The 22,866-nt window shown below is 42.9% G+C and overlaps 1 pseudogene; it reads right to left on the reverse strand.

The window, feature by feature from the left end:
• The window catches only part of LOC122925882, a 2,558,103-nt pseudogene that overhangs the window by 421,150 nt on the left and 2,114,087 nt on the right, over positions 1-22,866 (reverse strand).

Here is a 22,866-nt window from a genome sequence, read left to right on the forward strand (position 1 = left end):
GCGTTCGATCGGATCCGTTCTGAACGGATCCGATCGTAATAATGCAGACGGAGGCTCCTTTCAGAACGGATCTGTCTGCATTATATTAGCAAAAAAAAGCTAAGTGTGAAAATAGCCTCGGACGGATCCGTCCAGACTTTCAATGTAAAGTCAATGGGGGACGGATCCGCTTGAAGATTGAGCCATATTGTGGCATCTTCAAACGGATCCGTCCCCATTGACTTACATTGTAAGTCTGGACGGATCCGCACGCCTCCGCACGGCCAGGCGGACACCCGAACGCTGCAAGCAGCGTTCAGCTGTCCGCCTGGCCGTGCGGAGGCGAGCGGAGCGGAGGCTGAACGCCGCCAGACTGATGCAGTCTGAGCGGATCTGCTCCATTCAGACTGCATCAGGGCTGGACAGCTGCGTTCGGGTCCGCTCGTGAGCCCCTTCAAACGGAGCTCACGAGCGGACACCCGAACGCTAGTGTGAAAGCAGCCTTAGAGGTAATCTTCTTACCAGTGACTCTGTTTGTGATCTATCCCCTCCCTTTTGCTTCTTGGCTGTGTCATGTGACCAGCAATCAGACTTTCCAAATAACACAGCATCTTATGTGTGGACAGGAAGTCAGTTTCTCTATTTATTAATATGGGAGCCTCAATTCCAGTCTCACAGGAATGAATGGAGAAGTAACTGACTTCCTGTCCTATGTGAGTTGGATATCAGATGGTCACATGACACAGCTGAGGATCAGAAGGGGGAGGGGATAACTCAGAAATACAGTCACTGATGAGAATATTACATTCACTACAGAATACTTAATGTACCTTTCTAGCAGGTCAGAGAATAAATTTTTTTTGCGGGAGTGCTACTTTAACTGCAGAACATATCTGCACAGATCAAAACCCAGATTAACATTCATAATCACAATGTGCCCTCTCAACCCATTTGCAAATAAGTTAGATAATATGATGGTGATTAGAGATTGCCTTGCGGTCGTTTCGTGGCGAACTTTGCTCGTTTGCGGGTCGCCGAACGGGCGAACATATTGCAATGTCCGCTGGCGTCATATTCTTTTACATTGTGAAGAACTATGACACATCCATCAGGTGGTACAGGAGAGCCAATTGAGACGTTTCAGCACATGGACACACCTTATACCTATTACCTAATAAATAAACCCAATCTGGCCGCCATTTTACATTCAGTCTTTTGCCAGTGTAGGGAGAGGTTGCTGTGTGGAGCAGGGACAGAATGTTAGAGACACCAAACGCTAGCTAATAGGGCCACAAAAGTCCTTTTAAGGACTGGTATAGGTGTGCTATCGATAGGTGTGACTTACTGAGGGGTGTGATATACTTATAATATACTTTCTAACATAGAAAGTATATTATAGTGCATTTGTATTGTGCAGCAGTTGTGTGTGTTTCTGCTGCGATACTGCAGCTACACAGAGTGCCAAAAGCTATTGGAACAAATCATTTCTACTGGTGTGATTTACCAGCTGCCCCCCAAAAAACCTGATTAAGGCAAGGGTGTTATTTACCAATAATATACTTTCTATATACTGTAGTGCATCATTTGTGTGCGGTTCTGCTGCGTTACCACAGCTACACACAGTGACAAACGCTATTGGAACAAATAATTTCAACTGGTGCGATATACCAGTTGCCCCCCAAAAAAACTGATTGAAGGGTGTGATATACCTATAATATACTTTCTATATAGTGTATTTGGGTAGTGCAGCATTTGTGTACGGTTCTGCTGCGTTACTGCAGCTACACAGAGTGACAAACGCTATTGGAACAAATAATTTCAACTGGTGTGATATACCAGTTGCCCCCCTAAAAAAAGTGATTGAGGCAGGGGTTTGATATACCGATAATATACTTTCTATATAGTGCATTAGGGTAGTGCAGCATTTGTTTGTGGTTCTGCTGCATTACTGCAGCTACACAGAGTGACAAACGCTATTGGAGCAAATAATTTCTACTGGCGTGATATACCAGTTGCCCACCAAAAAAACAAAACTGGTTGAGGCAGGGATGTGATATACCTTCTTCCACAAATACAGCTCTTCTATAGGGACTTTGTCACAGGGTCATTTTGAAAATGACAGGCAAAGGAAGAGGAATGTCATTCCGCAGGGGTATTAGGAGTCGGGCAGGTGAACAAGGCCGGAGCCTAAGTAGGAAGTTGCAGAAGGTGCGTGCGATTACTTCAAATGACGGACCAGAGTGGTTGAGTGGTTCACTCAGCCTTCTGCTTCTGCACCCTCCTCATCCTCTCTATCTGCATCCTCTTCACTCTCTGCTGTGTGCACCCCCAAAGACACCACCACCACCATATCCTCTCCGCTCGAATCAGAGGAATTATTTTCCCATCCATTCCCAGACCTTACTGATGCGCAGCCATTCTTAGCATCAGATCAGGAAGAGGAGGTATCAACAGTCACCACCCAGCGGTCTGACGACAGTGCCCAGAGCAGTGCAAGGAGGGAGGTCCCTGCTGTTGCTGCCTACTCTGAGATTTCTAATGTCAGTGGTGGTGAAGGTGAAGGTGCACCTGTGTGGATTTGGTGTTACCACCACGGATTGCATACAGACCTGCCTCTTCTTCTCTGCATCCTCCTTCTCCTCCTCGGCTGACTCCTCCTTTTCCACTGCTACTGCCAGCTTCCGCTGCGCCCCCAAGCTCCAACCTATTTGACGTGCAAGGTAAGACATTGCCATGCTGTGCTGCAGCTATTCTGTCTGGAAGCCAAGATCCACACCTGTCCTGCACTCCTTTCAGCTTTGCGGTCACAGGCCGATCAGTAGCTAACTCCGCTCAATTTGACAGTTGGTAAAGTGGCGTGCGACAACGGTGCCAATCTGCTGAGCACGCTGAAAAAGGGCAAAATGACACACGTGCCGTGCATGGCACACGTCCTGAACTTAGTCGTGCAGCGATTCTTTACCAAATACCCTGGAGTCCAGGATGTCTTGCGGCAGGCCAGGAAAATCTCTGGCCATTTTAGAAGATCTTACACGGCAATGGCTCGCCTAGCTGACGTTCAGCGGCGACACCACCTGCCCGTCAGACATCTGATTTTTACACCGAAAACTAACATTTGACATAAACAAAGTATGGCGCCCAAACTTGAAAAAAAAAAAAGCCAAATGGGGTTTTGTTTTATGGGTTTTGTTTTATGACGTTCACTATGCTGTAAAACTGACCTGTTCCCCTTATTCATTAGGTCAGTACAATTAAAACAATACCACATTCATATAGCTTTTCTTGTGTTTTAATACTAAAAAAATATTATAAACTTTGAAAAAATATTTTTTTTATTTGCAATGTTCTGACCCCCATACTTTTTTTTCATAGTTAAGTCTATGGAGCTGTGCTTATAAAGTGTCCAACCCCTTTAACCTCTTCCCTGATGATTTTTCGTTTCTGTGCTTTCTTTTTTTACTCCCTTCCTTCACAGAGCTAAAACTTTTTTACTCTTTCTTTCAAATAGTCATACAAGGCCTTGTTTGTTGTGGGACAAATTGTGCTTTCTAATGCCACCATTTAATATTGCATATGATGTGCTGGGAAGCTGGAAAGAGAATATCAAATGGGGTAAAAAATAAATAAAAAAATGCAATTTCACCACGGTTTTATTTTCACGATGTTCACTATGTGGTAAAACTGACCTATGTCCTTCATTCTCTGGGTCAGTACGATTACAACAATATCACAGTCATATAGATTTTCTTGTGTTTAAACATTTTTTTATTGAATAAAAGTATTTTTTTATTTTCATCTGCATATTCTGACCCCCATAACTTTTTATAGTTACATCTATAGAGATGAACTAGTGCTCATTTTTTGAGGGTTTAGTTTTTATTGATACAATTTTCGAGGGCATATGTTTATATTTCGGTAGTATGGGCATTTTTGGACATGGCGATGTCTATGATAATTATTTTCATATTTATTTTTATCATGGGGAAAGGGGGGGTGATTTGGACTTAAAAACTTTTTTTACACTTTTATTTGACATACGAAGGTTGCTTGTCCTTCACATTGCATAAAATTACTATGGCATTTTGAGGGACTTGTTCTATTTTCGTATTGAGAACTGCCACTTGGGGGGCAATAGGAACTACAACTCTAATAGGCTGAAACTGTTCATGAGATCCAGTCTAATAGAAAGAACGAACAAGCCCTGGCAGAGCAGCGCTCCTGGAAAAGGCTGATTAAGATGCCATGGTTGCAGTTGACCTTGTGCAGCGTCCGTCACCGCCAGTTCTGTGAGGTCTGGCAGACATTCTTCTCTACCTCTTGCATGACGTTCTTTGTTTTGGTTTCACTTTGTCATCTCCTTTCCTTCTCCCAGGTGTCACTTATTTAGACTAATTGTCTCCCTTTATATTCCCTCCCATACTGACTCACTTTGCGGTTTATACTACTTCCTGGTTGAAGTGTTCACTGCTGGAGGCTGCTGCTGCTGTTTCCTCAGATAAGTATTTTTCCTTTATTTGTGTTTCCTTGCTGGCTTGATTCTAGGTGACCCTGACTCCATCCGTATTAAGTGCAGGGAGCCGGTGGTCGTGTCCCCTCACTATTATAGGGTTTTCAGGTGTCACACAGTATTAGGTACGTGGGCATGCAATTGTCTACCATAGAGACCCTTGCATGGGCATAGCAGTCAGGGAGAGCTCTAGGGGGTTTATAGGGCTAACCCATATGTTCCTTAGTTTGGGATCAAGCCAGTCGGATGTTTATTTATAAGTTCCAGCTTTCTGCAACATCATCCGTGACAGCATCCCCCTCGTTTTCGTGGGCACTGCAAAGTTTGTCCTATTCATGTTATTTGCATATTTCTGTGATTTAACAGTAACAGGCTGTTAGGTGCACTACACATATTCCACCACTAGATGGTGATAGCACCATAGTCTATATATACCACAGTTCAGGCCTAGTGAGGTTAGTTGTTGGAGGAGGGAGAAAGTGGAAGGAGCTGGGGTAAGGAGCAGGGGGAAGGAGAGGACCCTTTCCTCTCAGCTCTCTCTTGGGCTCCACGGCCCAGAGGAGCCAATTCGTTGTCTCAGTTGTCAAGCCAAAAAACAGGCAGAGGTGGGACCTTCTTCTACCATTTACTCTTCTGGAGTGCCAAGGTGACTTTATAATTTCTATGTAAAAGACAAAAGAAAGGACAATAGCCATTATACTAGGCTTTAGGCCCCTTGGTACCAAGCTGAAGGTTTATTAGCTTCCGGCAGCCTCACCGTTACTTCAAAGACAGACAGGCCATCTGTTGTAGCACTTGGGTGTAGAAGATAAGGACCTAAACCACCGTTATTGAGATTAGAACAAGACAAAGAGCTAAGTACAAGTAAGAAGATACCTTTCATACTCTAACAAGACTTGAGCCTGATACAAGATCATACATAAAGCCTGTTTTAAGGGATTTACAGCATTCAACCCCCATATACATGAGAGACTGTTTATATCTGGATGTAAATTGCTGTCCAGACCCTGCTTACAGTAAAGTTCTTATTTGGATTCGAACCCTGTCTCATTCTTCCATCTCCATACTACAACCACTCCCATCATTTTGCACCACCAAGGTGCTGGCATCACGATTTTACCTAATTTAGGGGCCCAGCCGCTCAAGCACCCAGAAAATCCAATCACCATCAAGGGCACCTCAATCACCACCTGGCCGGTGTCCCCTAGAGAAAAGTGTGCCCCGGAGAATTTGGTACTGTTCTCTCCTTCACTGCAGCCCGGCCCAGGGAGCATCAAATCTGTGAGTAAAGAACTAACTGTTATTATTCCACGGTCCACCGTCACCTCACAAGTTGTACCCCTGTGGGCAGTGTGTTGAACATGGCATCTCAGTGGTTTAATGTCTGCAATTGCCATTATTATCAATTGCAGACATTGCAGTGGTTTTAAAAATGATTTTATATATACAGTATATATATATATATATATATATGTAAATCAGCCTGGTATGGAGCCCAAGGGGCTGTACTAACCATTCTGGAGACCAGCCACGCCCCCCTGTGAAGGAGCCCAGCTATGAATCTCTTCCTTGCTCACAAAGTCAGATCGCCGTAATCTCGCCGTGCGCAAGCTCGCGCATGCACAGTTCCTTCCTTGAGGCTGATGCCAGTACACTGAAGGAACACTATGCCAGGAAACTGCGCATGCGAGAGCTTGCTCATTGCGAGATTACGGTGATCTGACTTCGTGAGCAAGGAGGAGATTTGTGGATATAGGCAGTGCTGGGCTCCTTCACAGGGGGGCATGGCTGGGCTCCAGAACGGTTAGTACAGCCCCTTGGGCTCCTTACCAGGCTGATTTACATATATAAAAAATAATTTTTTGCACTCAATAAAACCACAAGACATATGGGACAGGTATATTGCGGACATGCTAGCGGTGATCTAGCCGTGCATGTCCGCATCTCTATAGGGTAAAAAGAGGTGACAGAATCCCTTTAAATACTATTGCTATTAGTATGTGGTATATATTAACAGCAAACATAGTCAGATACATACTATAATGATCATTGCTCTACAAAATTATAACCATAGCTATTAGGATTAGGATTTTCTAATATAAAAATTCCTATTTATCTGCTTCTCAAAGTGGCAGAACACTGCTTTTCTGCATGAAAATTAACAGTCAGAGAAGTGAAGTATATCACTATAGAAACAGACTAGGCAGCTGCTGTAGGAAGGTGAGGGAAATTAGGCTAAGGGTCATAGAAAGGGTATAGACAGGAAAATATAAATTTGGGCTTCCAGTAGCATAAGAGAATAAATTTTGGTTTTGTTTTTTGCTATGGGTCACTTTGTATACAATTGTCTCACTCAACAGTGAAGAGTGGTAGATATTGATATAAAATGTGTCCAGGATACAACAGGTCAAAATTTGGTGCTGTCAAAAAGTTCAAAGTGGTGTTCCAGGATTTTACCATTGACCATTACATATCTGATTGGTGGAGGTCCAACACACAGCACCCCCACCTATCATCTGTTCTGCAGTACCTCCTGCAGTGGAAGTTGTCACTGGAACTACACAGCTCTGTCTTCTATGTATTGGACACTGTGTACTGGTTACTGAGCAGTGCTACAGTAACCAGCTCCATCAACTACATAATGGACAGAGCTTTGTCATTCCTGGACTGACCTCCGGCACTGGAGCTACTCGGGAACAGCTGATTGGCAAAGGTGTGGGGTGTCGAATCATCACTGATCAGATATTAACTATTTTCTGCGATTTCACATGGTATCTCTTATGACACCCCCTGGCATTCAGCAATGGCATATACATTATGTGCTGGGTCAGCACATAGGACACATCCATGGGGTAACTGTATAAGACTAATAGAGAAGTAATGATTTTAGTGTGGCTCTTACACCAACTACTGTACATTGCTGGCTGTTTAGGTGATTCGTAACATGGCAGCTTGTCTCTACTTGATTGGTAACATTGCTGCAGCTCTCTAGGTGATCTCATGTTGTTACTGACGTAAACAGCAAGAAAAAAACACACACAAACACACAAGAGATAGGCAGAATAATGTTAGATTTTCTTCTGCATACATGTTGACAGATATAATGCTACTGCAGTATAAGTTCTGCTGCTTCATAAACTACATTTAACCAAATTGTAAAAACATGTATAGTACAAAAGTACATAATTTCTTATTCTATAAAAACTATCTCCAAACTATCTCCAACCCTGAATCAAGACTGCAGATGTGAAAGTAGCCTAAAGCTACTTTCACACTAGCGTTTCTATTTTCCGGTATTGAGATCTGTCATTGTCAATTGGGACAAAACGTAACTGAACAGAACGGTATCCTCCGAAATGCATTCCGTTCCGTTCTCACACTGGAGAGCAAACTGCAGCATCAGTCCTGGGATGTGGAGCAAAACCGATCAGTCATGACCCACAATGCAAGTTAATGGGAACAGATCAATTTTCTCTGACATAATCTGACACAATAGAAAACGGATCCATCCCCCATTGACTTTCAATGGAGTTCATGACGGATTCGTCTTGGATATATTACAGATAATACAACTGGATCCGTTCATAGTGGTGGCAGATGGTTGTATTATCAGTGGTGGAATAGTTTTTGCTGAACCCCGCTGGATCCAGCAAAAATGCTAGTGTGAAATTGGGAAGTCAATGCTACCTGATGGGGGTTTTTTTTGTTGCAGAAAAAAACGGGTCAGGTGCCTATTAACTTACAATGATTTTTATGCCTGATCAGATTTGTTCAGTTTTGATTTAATACAACCGGGTCCAGATAAAACTAAGCCATCAGGATTTATTTAATGGAATGGATGTAGATGTTAAAGTAGCTTTACACGGTCAGTATTTTGCATCAGCATTTGATCAGTATATGTAAGCCAAAAACAGGAGGGGGGCAAAAATAGAGATAAAATGTAATGGAAATATTTGCATCTCATCTGAGTCTTTAACCTACTTCTGCTTTTGGCTTACAAATACTGACCAAATATAGACCATGTGAAAGAGGCCTTATGGATGCTCAACATGTAGGATCCTTTTTTTTATTTTTTCTGTTCTTCTGACGAATAAGAAGAATGGAAAAATAAACAGTAATGTCAACAGGGACAACAGTGCCCCATAACAGAGTGGGCATGGTGGCCAACAGCAGTGGCAGTAATAAGGACAATAGTGAACCCATAAGAGAGTGGGGATGGGGTCCAACAGCATTGGCAGTATCAGGGACAATAGTAGCCTCATGACAGAGTGGAGAGCAGGGGCATCAGCAGTGGAATACAGCACAAGAGGGTGGCCGATCACAGTAGTAGCAGATCCCAAAAACAGTAATGTGATAGTAATGCCTAGTAGCATGCATCTCGAAAATTTAACATGTACATATCAGTAGACCAAGAAGTGCTATTGTAGGAATAGAAGTAGAGGCAGCAGGCAGGTGGTGGCATCAGAATGGTGGGAGCAGCTCATGTCCAGAAGTAACAGCCCAGAGTATTGCGGAGTAATCTGGTGTGGCAGCACACTACAGTATGATCATTAGTGGCAGAATGATCATCTGGAAATCCAGGTTGATCCATGCCTGATTCATCTTTAAGAAGGTTTCTCAACATTTTGGGATGAAAGTCGAGTTGTCTTAGGTGTAACTATACCCCCCCTGCCACACTGAACACCTGCTCTGATGCCACATTACTGGCTAAGCAAGAAAGCATGCTCATGCCAAACTTGGTTAGTTGTGGCCATACTTCCATACTTCAAGTTTGAATGCCCAGTAGTCTAGGAGATCTTGGATCATGGGTGACAGAGTGCAGTACAAGTATACCACCACCTGCTGGTTGAGGTTCTGCTGCATGTCCTGCTGCTACTGCTGGGTGGTTTCTTCAGTAGGCGGCTGAAGAAAAGTGCTCATTATAGACTCCAGACTGAAGTTGCTGCATATGGAGCTGGTGCTGCTTCCTGCTCCCTCTTCCCCTCAGTTATAGCAGTGAAGCATGAGCGCAGAGGGGGGCCGCGGTAAGACCTTCCTGAGGACTTGCGATGGCACTTTTAAGCAGCGACCAACTGATTAAAATGTCTCTTTAGTAGTCCATTTTTGCATAAGCTGCCACTGGCTAACGTGGAAGTTACACAGGGGAGTAGACCTGTCTGTCTGCAGCATTAAGAAATCGTTGACTGTCTTCCTCTGCTCATACAGGCGGTCTAACATATGGAGCATGCAGTTCCAATGGCCGGAAATGTTGCATATCAGCCATGTTGAAGATGATTATGTTGCCTTTGAAGCTGCACAATAAGAGTGGCTGAAGTGCATGCACAGTTTTCTGGACATTTTTAAAATCTATTTCACAGCAGTTCAGTGGAAGACTAGAGAAATCAGTTGACAATGAGATTAAAGACATGTGCCATACAGGGCAAATGCGTCAGCCCTCCCTGATGAAGTGCAGGCAAAATGTTCTTCCTGTTATAACAATGGTTCCTATCTCCAGTCGGCAATGAGCCTATTTTCAACTTTCAAGCTTTTCAAAAAAAGCTGTACCAGCCCTGTACACATACTTTGAGCAGAAGGTGAGATAGTCCTTTGGCCTCTCATTGGCTGGTAGAGTCCACACCAGCATTGATATATGGAGTTTTCACTATGGTCAAGGAAAATATATGTCTTTCACAGCCCACTGGTTAAATGTGGTTCTGGCCCAGACACCCAAGCAACTTGGCAAGGTGATGGCAATATCGCCTCTGCATTGTAATGTTTGTATTTCTGCACCAATATCCTTCAATGGCTTCTCATCCTTTACCTTGTCTACTCCAGATGCTTTGATTCTTTCAACACCAATTGTAATGTCCATCAGGTAAATACTAGTGCGGCTAATTGTTGCCTATTTGCCTTTTCTGTTATTATCTGCTCTGTTCCATGACTTGCACTCAGCACGAGTCTTACAGCAACTTTAATGTGGCCAAGACGTTAATCTCTCTATGCATTCTCATGAGTGTCTCAATGTGAGTTTCAAAGCAATGCATAAAGAGATTTACTTATGGTCCACCCTAAAGATATTGTATGATTTGCAGTGACAACGGAGGAACATAAACCTGGTAAGAAAATTAATGGCACTACTGTTTATCTGATCTGATGTATATCATACCTGATCCAAAAGCTATATTTTCCCAGAGTGCTTCATAAGAGATTAACGCTACATTCACATGACAGTGGAAAACGGCCGTGTGATGGACATTATTTTAAACTGCAATCACATGGCCATTTCCAGAACAATGACAGTCTGTGGGTTTGTGGGTTTGTTGACATGTCTATTATTTTAATGGACCATGAATACTAGCCATCAAAATATAGGACATGCCTTATTTTGTCTGTTTTCATGGTCTGGGACAATTTTTAATGGCCGTTTTTCAGGAAGGCATCTTTTTCACTGTCATGTGAATGTAGCCTAAGCTACATATTCTGAACCACTTTTGGCTAACATAGAGATCTGTAATTTTGAGGAAATTGTATATAAAAATATTGTATATTTTTAAAAACGAGTTTGCAAAATTTTAGGCAAATTCATAGATTTCTTTACATTGTATAGGCTGTTAAAGTAAATTAAGTGATGTGATTCTTCTTTGTGCAGTGCAGTACCTGTATATGAGAGGGATGTCACTGCAGGAGATTCATAATGATATGGTACAGTTATTGTGTGATAGTGTCCCCGCATATTCTACTGTATTGAAGTGGCACAGAGAGTTCCATTGTGGCAGAGAGTCCTGCAAAGATGCAGAACCTTCAGGATGGCATTCAATCCGTGTCAGAGAGGAAAACATCAAATGTGCTCACATGTAATGGAAGACAGACAAGTCACTGTGTGATGTACTGATAGAATAGGCATTTCAACTGGAAATGTTGATTGAATCTTAACTAATTTATGTTACTGGAAAATGAGAGAAGCCATCATAGAAAAAAGGCATGCAAAATTGAAAAAAAAACATCCTCCTCCTGCAGGACAATACTTCCAGCAATGTCTCAAAAATTGCCATGTGTGCCATCATTGTTGCCGGGGTCAAACCACTGGAACACCCATCCTACTTGCTAGATGTTTTCCAAAGGGACTTTCATATAGTCCAAAAAATGAAAGAAACCTTGCAGTTAAAAAGTTTTGTTAAGATTTCGTTGGAGGACTACGAACTTTTTTTTGCAGGGGATAATGGCCCTGGAGCAACACTGGAAATACTGTGTTGACACTGGAGGGAGTTATGTTGAAAAATGACGTGGGAATAGTGGCTTAATGTCCATATTTGGTATCTGAGAATACAAACTTTTTGAACGACTGTCATACATATAAATATATTTTGGTCAAACACACATTTTGCCAATAGTTATCTCTGATTACCTGCCTATACACATTAATACTTAGACAAGCGAGCTGGTTTATTTCAGTGGGTAAGGGTAGATAAGCGATTGCCAGACACTTATGGCAGGGGGTTATGTCCCAGCACATTAAAGGACCTGGAATTTTGAAAGCCAAAAAGTTGGAGTTTTTTTTTCTCAATGTCTGCCTTAAGAGGACAATATGGATGCAACTACAATCGTTGTAAGGATTCATCAACATTAGTCAAATGTGTATGTGAAGCTTTAGTTAGAAAGTCCATTGTTTAAAAAAAAAAAAAGGGAAAATATTTTTCTTCTGCATGCAATAGAGCATGGAGTGATGAGGTGATCATACAGTGCCAGGTGAAGACTGAAGCTGATGAATACAGAGGCTAATACCTGCTATAATTGGAGTTAATAGATGCCCAATTACAGGACAAGATCATTAGCATAATCCACAACAGTAGTCCTGCCGTAGTGGCTTGTTGCTTTCTGCAGCAGAAATCAGAACCAACTTTGAAGGTTTAGTTTAATGTCACTTTATGTTATTACAATAAAAGTAGAAAACAGATAAACAATGATACCTATTTCCCTCAAAATGAGATTATATATGGTATACAAATATAAACCCCACCACATCACAGAAAGTGAGATTTGGACAAATTAGGCTTCATTCACATCAGCGTTCAGCCTTTCCGTTCTCCTGCCCCGTTATAAGAGCAGGAGAACGGAAAGGATGGATTGGGCACATAACTGATCCGAGCGGAGCCTACGGACCCCATAGACTATAATGGGGCCCGTTAGGTTTACGCTCAGAAGATGATTTTGGAGCGGAGACAAAAGTCCAAGACAAAGACTCCACTGTGCCTGGTCATTAGCAGGGTACTTTTTCTGATTCTGAAGTAGTTCCGAAAAATATTTAGAACTGAGTGGTATTTTAAATTGGAGAGCAAAACAATCATAAAACTAACCTAGGGAAAAGGTCTCTTTCACACAAGTGAGTTTTCAATCTGGATGCAGTGTGTTGTTAACGGATAGCATCCAGACTGAATCCTGACTCATTCATTTCAATAGGTACTGTATGTAGACATGAACATAGGTTATCATTAGAGATGAGCAAATTTAAAAAAAAATTAGATTAGACGGTTCGACAGGGAGGGACTTTATAGTGGTGTAGAACACTGTGCCTTGCAGTAACACGCATAGGGCAAGGTGACACACAGAGTGGCAAGATGACATAGTGTGGATATGGCAGCAGCAGCGTCAGGATACGACAGAGTGTGAAGGTAACATAGTGTGGAGGTGGCAGCAGCAGCATCGGGGGACCACAAAGTGACCCAGTGAAAGAGTGGCGTGGTGAGTGGCAATACCAGCACCCACTGACAAAGGAGGGTGAAATAAGGAGCACTTGGCATCAGATGTGTGGCATCAGGTGGGTGGCAGCATCAGAGTAGTAGCTGAGGCAGGTAGCCAGAAGAAACCGGTCTCTTTTTTCAAGCTTTGAGTGAGGTGGCATGGTTGATCTAATCAGATGCATCAGGCATTAGTGGGTGGAATTTCTGTCTGATCCACACCTAATTAATCTTGACACAGGTCAGTCTATCCACTTTTGGGTGGACATGCGAGTTCTCCTTCGGGTAACTATGGCCCCCACCACACTAAGCATTCGCTCTGATGCCACACTACTGGCCGGGCAGGACAGCTTTTTCAGGGCAAACTCTGCTAGTTGTGGCCACAAATCCAGTTTTGCTGCCCAGTAGCCCACCGGATCTTCAATATGAGGTGGCAGGGTGCTGTCCAAGTATGCCACAACTTGCTGGTTCAGGTTTTGCTCCAGATCTACCTGTTGCTGCTGGTGGGTAGCGGGTGAAGAATGCTATTTATCAGTGACTGTAGACTCAGGCTGCTGCTGATGGAGCTGGTACTCCTCCTGCCACCCCACTCCCCTCCCCAGTAGCCATAGTAGTGGAACGTAAGCTCAAAGTACCCCCCAGTCAGACTTGCAAGAGGATGGACGATGGCGCAGATAGGCAGCGGCCAACTGGCTACATAGGATGTTTCTGTAGAAGTTTAGTCTGTCCTCCCTCTCAGTGGGTGTAAAAAAAGGCTCACTTTCTGGACCGGTAGCGAGGGTCCAACAACGTGGAGAGCCAGAAGTCATCCCTCTGCCGAATGGTGACAATTCAGCTGCCACTACACAAGCGAGCAAGCATGCATCGAGACTCAGAGGGACTCCCTGCCTCCATCTCCACTGCATGCTGCCACGGTGTGTCTGCGTCCTCTGTCTCATATTCCTCATCAGCCTGTAGCTCATCTGGCTGCTCCTGCTCCTTCTCTCTTGTCGCCTGAGTAGAAAAACCACCCATTTTGCTACACATTGCCTCTGCTTCAATGTCCTCCTCCCCTCCTCCTCCTCTTTCAGTTAAGCCCTCCACAGGGATCATGTGCCCGTGAGATCTAGGCGCCACTTCTCCAGTCCTCTGACCCGCCATTATCAAGAAATCATTGATGGCCTTTCTCTGTATATATAGTCGGTCCAACATACGGAGGGCAGAATTCCAACGGTTGGAAAGGTCGCATATCAGCCAATGTTGGGGGATCCCGTTCAGCCGCTGCAGCTCAAGGAGGGTGTGATTTGCGGTGTACGAGTGGCTGAAGTACATGCAAAGTTTCCTGCCCATTTTTCGGATGTCTTTCAGATGGGTAGAAGACTTCAGGAACCGATTGACAACCAGATTGAACACGCGTGTCATGCATGGCGCATAACTCAGCTTGCCTGGACGCAGCGCCGACACTCAGTTCGCCAAGGCAAACCAGGTGCAGGACAGCATGACTCCGCCGTGCCCTGCACATGTGGTATGCTGGAGGGGCACTGTGACTTGTCCCTGCAGTGGAGGCTGAGGATATGGTGGAGGATGAGGAGGCAGAGGCAGACATTGTTGCAGGACCAACGGCGTGACAATGTGGAGGTGGAAGCGGCATGACCTGTCCAAGTTGCTGGTGTGGCTGTGCAGGAACCACATTCACCCGGTAGGCCGTAAAGTACATGTATTGTCTCTGACCGTAGTTATAGCTCCACACGTCGGCACTGGCGTTTGCTTTGGCAGACACCGACAGGCTCAAGGACTGTCCCACCTTCTGTTCTACATATTTTTTGAGCTGACTGCCAGCTCAAGCCATCAGTTCTCTGAAAGGTGCAGAGTCCACCACTTGAAAAGGGAGGGACTGCAGAACCAGCAACTTGGACAGGAGCACGTTCAGCTTCTGCGCCACTGGATGCGTGCACACATACTGTCTCTTGGCAATCGCTTTGGTGATTCGATTGCTGACGGAATGACTGATGAGGAGTAGGATTAGGACCAGGAGCATCTGGACAAGCAGAAGATGGGAATGACAGACAGCTCCCTTCGGCTGAGGTAGTGGAGCCTTGACTGGCTGAAACCAGATGCATGCCAATGGGTGATACAGCGATTGCTGCAGCAGGCTGGACCACCACATCGGAGCCACTGTTCTCCCAGGCCACTTTATGGTGACGCTCCATATTTTGACGCAGGGCCGTGTGGCCATGCTTCACCTTCTGCCCACATATTCTACACATGGCCATGTTAACCTCCTCTGACAGCTTAACAAAAGACTGCCACACCGCAGAGTAGGTGATTTTTACCCCCAACAGTCCGTACTGACTGACTGCTACCACCACTGCCTCCATGAACAACGGCACCACTACTTCCTGGGAAGATAGGCAGCTGCAAAGCAGGTGGTATACGCCGGCACATTTGGATCCCGACCTTCCACTACTGCCACCCTGCTGACTGCAAGCCATGCTACCACTTTGCTGGCTCAGCCACTGCCTCACGGGAAAGCTGCCACCCTCTTCTCCTGATAATGATGAAGCCCCTTCTGCACCCGGCTCCCAAGTTCGATCAGCTTCATCATTGTTGAGTAGTGTCTGCATGTCACTGATGTCTTCTTCAACAGTCTCTGGGTCAGGAGTCTGACCGCTCGTGTAAGATAGAGAAACAGCCACTGTTCCTTGAATGCTGTTTCTGAGACTGTCATTCTGTTTTTATGCCACAAGAGGCTGCTGTCTCCCCACACAGATAAATTACTGCTGCATCTAGATATGCAAAATAGATGATGACTCATGCTGATGACTCATGCTGCTGTGTGTGTGCCAGAGAGAGCTGGAAATGGTGACCTGAGCAGGCATGTTTGTGCAGAGGCCTGAAGACAGGATCCAGTGCCATCCTCGGGTCTATGAGACTTGGAGCGGTCAAAGTGACTGATGCCTATCAGCAATTCAGATGTTTTGCGCTGGAAGCTGATCGGTACAGAGAGTCAGAGTACAGGTTCTGCAGGATCGCATGTTGTGGCAGGGGCTTGCTGTTGGTCTGGAGCAACCAGTGAATACAGAACATACCCAGGTCAGTGACTCAGCGGCACGGTTATTGACTTGTAGGCTCTGCCGTGTGCGCCATCCGTCAGGTCCGTTACCCGGCGGCACAGTATCGACTTGCTGACTCTGCTGTGTAAGCTGCCTTGGGTAGGGTTGTTCAGTTGGGCTGGGACCGTGACTCTAAACCTGCGGTATACGGTATTCTGGATACTCCGTTGTTGCTACACTACAAGGCTACTCCAGCGTCTAGGCTGAGAGTATTGAGGGCACGTGAAACAGTTGTTTGGGGGTTAAGGGAAGAGAATGTAACTTTGTGGTATTCACTGTATTTTGTATTGTAAGTATACACTCTCTGTAACTACTGTTATCATTACTATTATAGTTCAGTAAAGTTTCTGTTTTTGCATCAGGATCTGGTGTCCGTGTCGCTTTCCTTATTCCATGACTTCGCTGTATCCTGGGGTCCCTCCCTGGTTCACAGTCTTACACTCGCAACACCACCTCCCACGCCACTCTCCTCATCACTACCTGCCCACCTAGTGGAGGAAGCGGCAGATGTCTCCTCCAGATCTTGGCTGGGCAGTAGCTGCCGACTGTTTTTTAGTAGTTTTTCCTCACTGAAAAGTGCAGCTGAGCCTACAGCATATAATACTTCTCACGTTGAGGGAACAAAAAATGACAGGTTGAGGACAGGTGATGGCTCAGGGCCTGCTCCCGGACCATGCCAACTAAGGGTTGTGTCTGACAAACCCTCCGACTGTTGACTGGTGGTGTCTGATGTTATTTGGGATTAAGTGGATGACCGAGTTAACCAATCAAGAACCGCTAGATGACACCGGGAGCTCAGGCCTCTCGCTGCGACTCCTGCTGCCACGCCCCTTACTCTGCTTAGACCTCTGCATGCGCCGGAAACATTTATGCCTCTGCCAGTCCTCTGTGCATGGCCTGGCATTTCTCTGTCTGACATACTTTTAGCTGAACTAAAATTTAAAGTAAATTAAAACACCCCTAAAAGAATGAAAATATTATTATTTTTGTACTAAAATAGGCCACTAAATGCTTTCCCCACATATAATGGCAGAAGTGAAATGCGTATATATCTTTCTTTGTGTACAGAAATAGGCCCCTAAACGCTTTCAGCACAAATGACTGCGAAAGTGAAGTGTGTATATATTTTTCTTTTTGTACTAAAATAGGCCACTAAAGGCTTTTCAACATAGTACTTGCACTTCAATAACAAGAACAAATTGCTGGAATGACAAAGCTGTATAATGGCTATTTGGATCCCCAAATAATCTTTCCCTGCTCTTGTAAATCGCTTTTCTAGCACTGTCCCTCGTGCCTTCTGAAGCTATCCGGGTGTAATGTGTTTTACACTTGTGGTTGCTAGAAGATGTTGTGTTATTCTTCAGCTTTTCTATATAGGCATGGAAAAAAAAAAAACGCATCACTGTCTGGAAAAACTAAAACACTGAATGCAATCACAGACAAAACTGATTGAACTTGCATGCAGAACCATCAGTTTTTCATTGAACAGACCATGACTCATCCTGTATCACTTGTGTGAAATAAGTCTAAAGTACAGATTAATTATGAAAATGGCAATAAAAAATTGCAATTGGAAATAAGAAGAAAATTTTCACACAGCCACATATCATAAGAAGAAACGGCCTACAGTACCTTCAAATAATCCAAAAACTTCATGTCTCCTGGCATTTTCTTTGAAGAAGGCCAAAAGTCATCAATAGTTCTTCCATGGTGATCTGTCCTCTTTTCTGGTTTAATACCCTTGGAATAAAAATATATATGCTATTTAAATAGGCCCTGGGGAGATAACATACTTCTAAAAAACTCAAGACCTGCATCAAGAAAAACAATTGCAAGGAAAAAGTCCTTACTGTTCTGATCCATGTCCCAAAATGCATAAGACATTAATGTATAATCTGGCAGTCCTTAACCAAAAATGTTATGTGTTATGCATGACTTATCATGTCTCTAATAAACCATAATAATGTATCTAACATTTTTTACAATCAATTCTACCTTCTTTAGGATAGCTAATACTACATGATGACCCAGTAGTAATCATCCATTACATGGAAGGATGGGTTCTTTTCTTGATGTCATACAAAAATATTATTTTCTTGGTGTTTAAGACGCTTTTGTGGTCATTTAAGACTGGTGATTTAGATGCCAGTCTTAATATTCCTGTACTGGCGGTGGATGTGCCAAAGTATTGTAGAGGCACAGGCCTCTACATAACTTGAAAGCTTGATCCCTCGGCGTACATGAAGATTAAATCTACCCCAGCTCCCTTTGCTGGCATAGATGTAAGTCATTTTCTACTCCAAAAACTGGCGTAGAAAATTATAAATGAGACAAGCCTACTGGGCCACACTCTCACTCGCCCATGCCACATCCCCTTTTTGACACTGGCATGACTGGCATAATATTGTCAAAAGTTGCAGATTTTGCAGAAAATAACATTTGCGCCAAAATCTGCCACAAATATACACCAAAAAGTGGCGTCTATCTAATCATAAATGATCCCCTTTGTATTTTACCTTCTTGCAGGTTCTGGCAAATAGATGTTTGGTACCATTCTATCTCTAGAACAAAAAATTCCCAAATTCTGGAATCACTACACTACATATCACACCTATTAGACTACAGGAAATAGCATACAGATACTTTTACATAACATTATCAATTAAAGCACAGGCCAAGTCTTTTAGCTAAATCATGGAATCTAATGATATATGGCATGGCAGCCATTCATTTCTGTTGCATTTCCTTTAGTTTCTATCTGATTCTCTGTAGTTTTCCATTAGAAAAATATAGAAATACAATTTCTAGTTTTATTCAATGTTTCATATGATCATTTGTCTAACAGAAAGTTTCTCATTTTTGCTTATGATGATTACGAGTGCATTATTACCTTTAAAATACAAATTGCAGCCAAAGTAAGGCGCACTCCGGAAGGTGGGTTCTGCATGGTTTTCAGTAGAGTGATATCACTGGCATTTAAAGTATCCAGCGCGGCAACAGCAGCATTTAATGGAGGTATAGCAACACTCAACTTCTGCTCACATTCATCCTGAAAAAACAAACCATAAATGTAACCAACATTAGCTATGAATATAAGAGAGTAATAATGCTTTGAAATGGTACATCGATTACAGGTCCCTGAAAGGCTAGGATTACTAGCTTCTACCCTCTGTATGGAGATTCTCTCCCATCTTCCTTATTCCTATGTTTTGCCCTGTCTTCTCTCCCTTCACACATTGTCCATGACCTTTTCATGCATAAGTAAATCAATGTATTCCATTTTCTGATGGTTACTAATGTTAAAATGGAGATACTGTTATGCTTATGTTTAAGAAAGCTTTCTATATTTTTCTGTTTCTAACGTTTCAGTTGCCTGCTGCCACCACTAGGGGACTGATTTGTATGCACTTACTATTAAGGTCAATTCCAATTACATCAAAATTATGTACATACTGTACAACTGATGCTCTGTGCTAAAGAAAAACACAATGTTATCAATCATCTACACTGTTTCTTTGTTTCAAATACATTTCTTTATTTTGCATACACGTTAGGGATCCACAGCTCATGGTACATTGGTATTGAAATCTATAAACATGTTCTTTCTGATAAAATAAAACTTTCAAAATTTGAATCAAAATAATATTTTTTTCTTTTAACATGCTGCATATGTTGCTTAAAACTATCTGATAACATTAGTTTTAAAAAACAATAGATCAAGCACAATTTTTCAATTTTTTTCCAAAAAGTATAGCCCTGCCATATAATAACTAAAGCTCTTTCGCCATTACCGTTAGTATATATTTCATAATATTTTCTTTGATTTTTGGTGGTAAGAATAATGTAATCTGCAGCCATTTGTGAAAGCAGTTGTGGCATGACACTAAAATTAGGCTCTAATATCTCTGTCTGCATTTCCTTTAGACATGATTCAGACAACTGCATTAAAGATCATCTGTTGCTGCCTGAACACACAAACTATTTTTAATATGCAGAGAAGTCCATATGTCTGAGTAGGACATAAACCTGTAGATGTCCAGAGACAATTTTTTACAGTGGTCTTCAGGTCCATGTTTCATTATACATGAACCGAAGTACTGAATGCCCTGAATTTTTCCACAATTGAACCATTGACTTTGATGGATCCCTGTGCTGTCTGTGTAGTCTGTTGCACACACAAATATAAAGTCAGCGAATGAAAGCAAACAGGCAATTCATTGTTTAAAAAAAAAGAAAAAAGATTTATTGTGTAGGGTGAGGAGTTTCACTCCTCAATAACATAAAGGAGCTATACTGAGTGGCAGGGGCGTCGCTAGGTCAAAACATTCGGGGCTGGAGCCCTGGATGTTTTGTCCAGTGCCCCAAATGTTAATGCTGGTGGTATTTTTTTATTATTTTTATTTTATTATTTTGCGTGGCATTGCACTGCACCAGTAGTCACATCCAGGAACATATAGCCTGTACTCCGCACTCTGGCCTTGAACAAGGTCCATTTTTGGGACCGAAACGCTGGCCTATGCTATGCAAATTAACTGGATGAAAATAAATTAATCTACTAATCTACATACAAAGTTGAGTGCCATGGTTTACTAAATATACTGGTTAGGGAAATTACAGAAATTCCGTTACGGCAGACTGTTCACTAAAGAATGGGATATTTATGTGGAATTAGATTAAAGTAAAAGGTTTCTATGTTGGCCTATGCTTCAAACATCCTACAGCTTACATAAAAGCTTACATAAAGCTTTGTTTGAGCAGAAAAGTTACAAACAAATCAATAACCTGTATCAATAGACCCGGCTACTTGTAGGGCGGACAAGTAGGGCGGCTACTTGCTGGTAGCAGCCGCATCCTCCGATGGTAATGACGCCCCCTCGTCTTGTTGATTGACAGATCCCGTCCGCTGGCCCTTTCTCTGCTGGCCCTTCCTGTTCTGATTCAATATCTGGCGCCTGCGCCGCGGCCGTACCTCTCTTCAATCTGCGCAGGCGCACTGAGAGGCAGCCACTCGCTTGGCCGCTCGCTCCTCAATGCGCCTGCGCCGATGACGTCACATCTACACCCGGCGCAGGCGTATTGAAGAGCGAGCGGCCAAGCGAGTGGCCGCCTCTCAGTGCGCCTGCGCAGATTGAAGAGAGGTACGGCCGCGGCGCAGGCGCCAGATATTGAATCAAAACAGGCAGGGCCAGCGGACGGGATCTGTCAATCAACAAGCAGAGGGGGCGTCATTACCATCGGAGGATGCGGCTGCTACCAGCAAGTAGCCGCCCTACTTGCTGGTAGCAAGGTAATTTACATATTTCAAAAATCGATTTTTAACAAATTCTACTGAACGAAAATCATTAATTAGCTTATGTATGATGAGATCGCAGTGTAGGGATTATTAGTAAAGAAAAAAAAAAAACGGTTTAATGGGGTGACAGAAGCCCTTTAAATGATTAAACTACAAATTAAACTGAAACTTTTCCCATAAAACTCTATATAAATCTGCTGAGCTTTTCCTGTTCTATGAAACGCTATCTGCCGATTCCACAGATTTTTCATGGTGACAGGTTGTCTTTAATTCTAATGTTCTACATAAATGTATTTTTAACTGTTATTCCACTATGGGTCTATTGATACAGGTTATTGATTTGTTTGTAACTTTTCTGCTCAAACAAAGCTTTATGTAAGCTTTTATGTAAGCTGTAGGATGTTTGAAGCATAGGCCAACATAGAAACCTTTTACTTTAATCTAATTCCACATAAATATCCCATTCTTTAGTGAACAGTCTTCCGTAACGGAATTTCTGTATAGCAAAAAGTCTGTCTTTACTGATAAAAATCATTTTGTACAGTAAAATGGTTCCTTTGGGCTACATCCGTGTGCTTGCTCAGTGATTTACAGGTTGCTTGTACTGCAGATCTTCTCATTTCTCAAAGCCTGAGGTGAATGTCCCATTTATAGTGAGCAGCTACTGAGAGAATGAAAAGTGACTCCTCTGTAAATACCATATAGCAGAGGGGAAACATGGAGGGATTAAACAACTGGTGTATCAGAAACCCATTGATGACAGAATTCATATTACACATAGTAAAATGTGTCTCCAGTGCCGTGTCTCTAAAGGCAATTGTTAGCATTTCTGTTGAAAGAAATAATAAAAGAAGCCTTATATTGTAATATGAATGATTGTTCTCTTTTATTATCTACTTTAGGTGCTGAATGAGCCACTGCAGTGTCCTAACGTGTGGATATAAATTTACATAGAAAGGCTCTCATGTTGAAATTTCATGAATCAGCTGTGACCATAATATTTCAGTTGCCCTGAATGTGTTATATAGAGAAATACATCTACCTGTTAAGTTTCCTTTCTATATCATTTTACTAGGTTTCAATAAAATGGAACAGTATAGAGGAAATGGAGGAGAAAGCAGGGATAATGCTTTTCTGTGAAGCCTAGCCAGATAGCAAAATTATAGCCAAAAAGCTACTAAAAATAGTTCATATACAGCAAGTGTTCCTGGCAGAGGCACAGCACACATGAATAAAATGTGTGAGTTCTGAGCCAAGTTTTAAGTTTTGTAGAAAGAGCAC

Source organism: Bufo gargarizans, chromosome 2 (genome assembly GCF_014858855.1).
Source record: "Bufo gargarizans isolate SCDJY-AF-19 chromosome 2, ASM1485885v1, whole genome shotgun sequence".
NCBI lineage: Eukaryota > Metazoa > Chordata > Amphibia > Anura > Bufonidae > Bufo > Bufo gargarizans.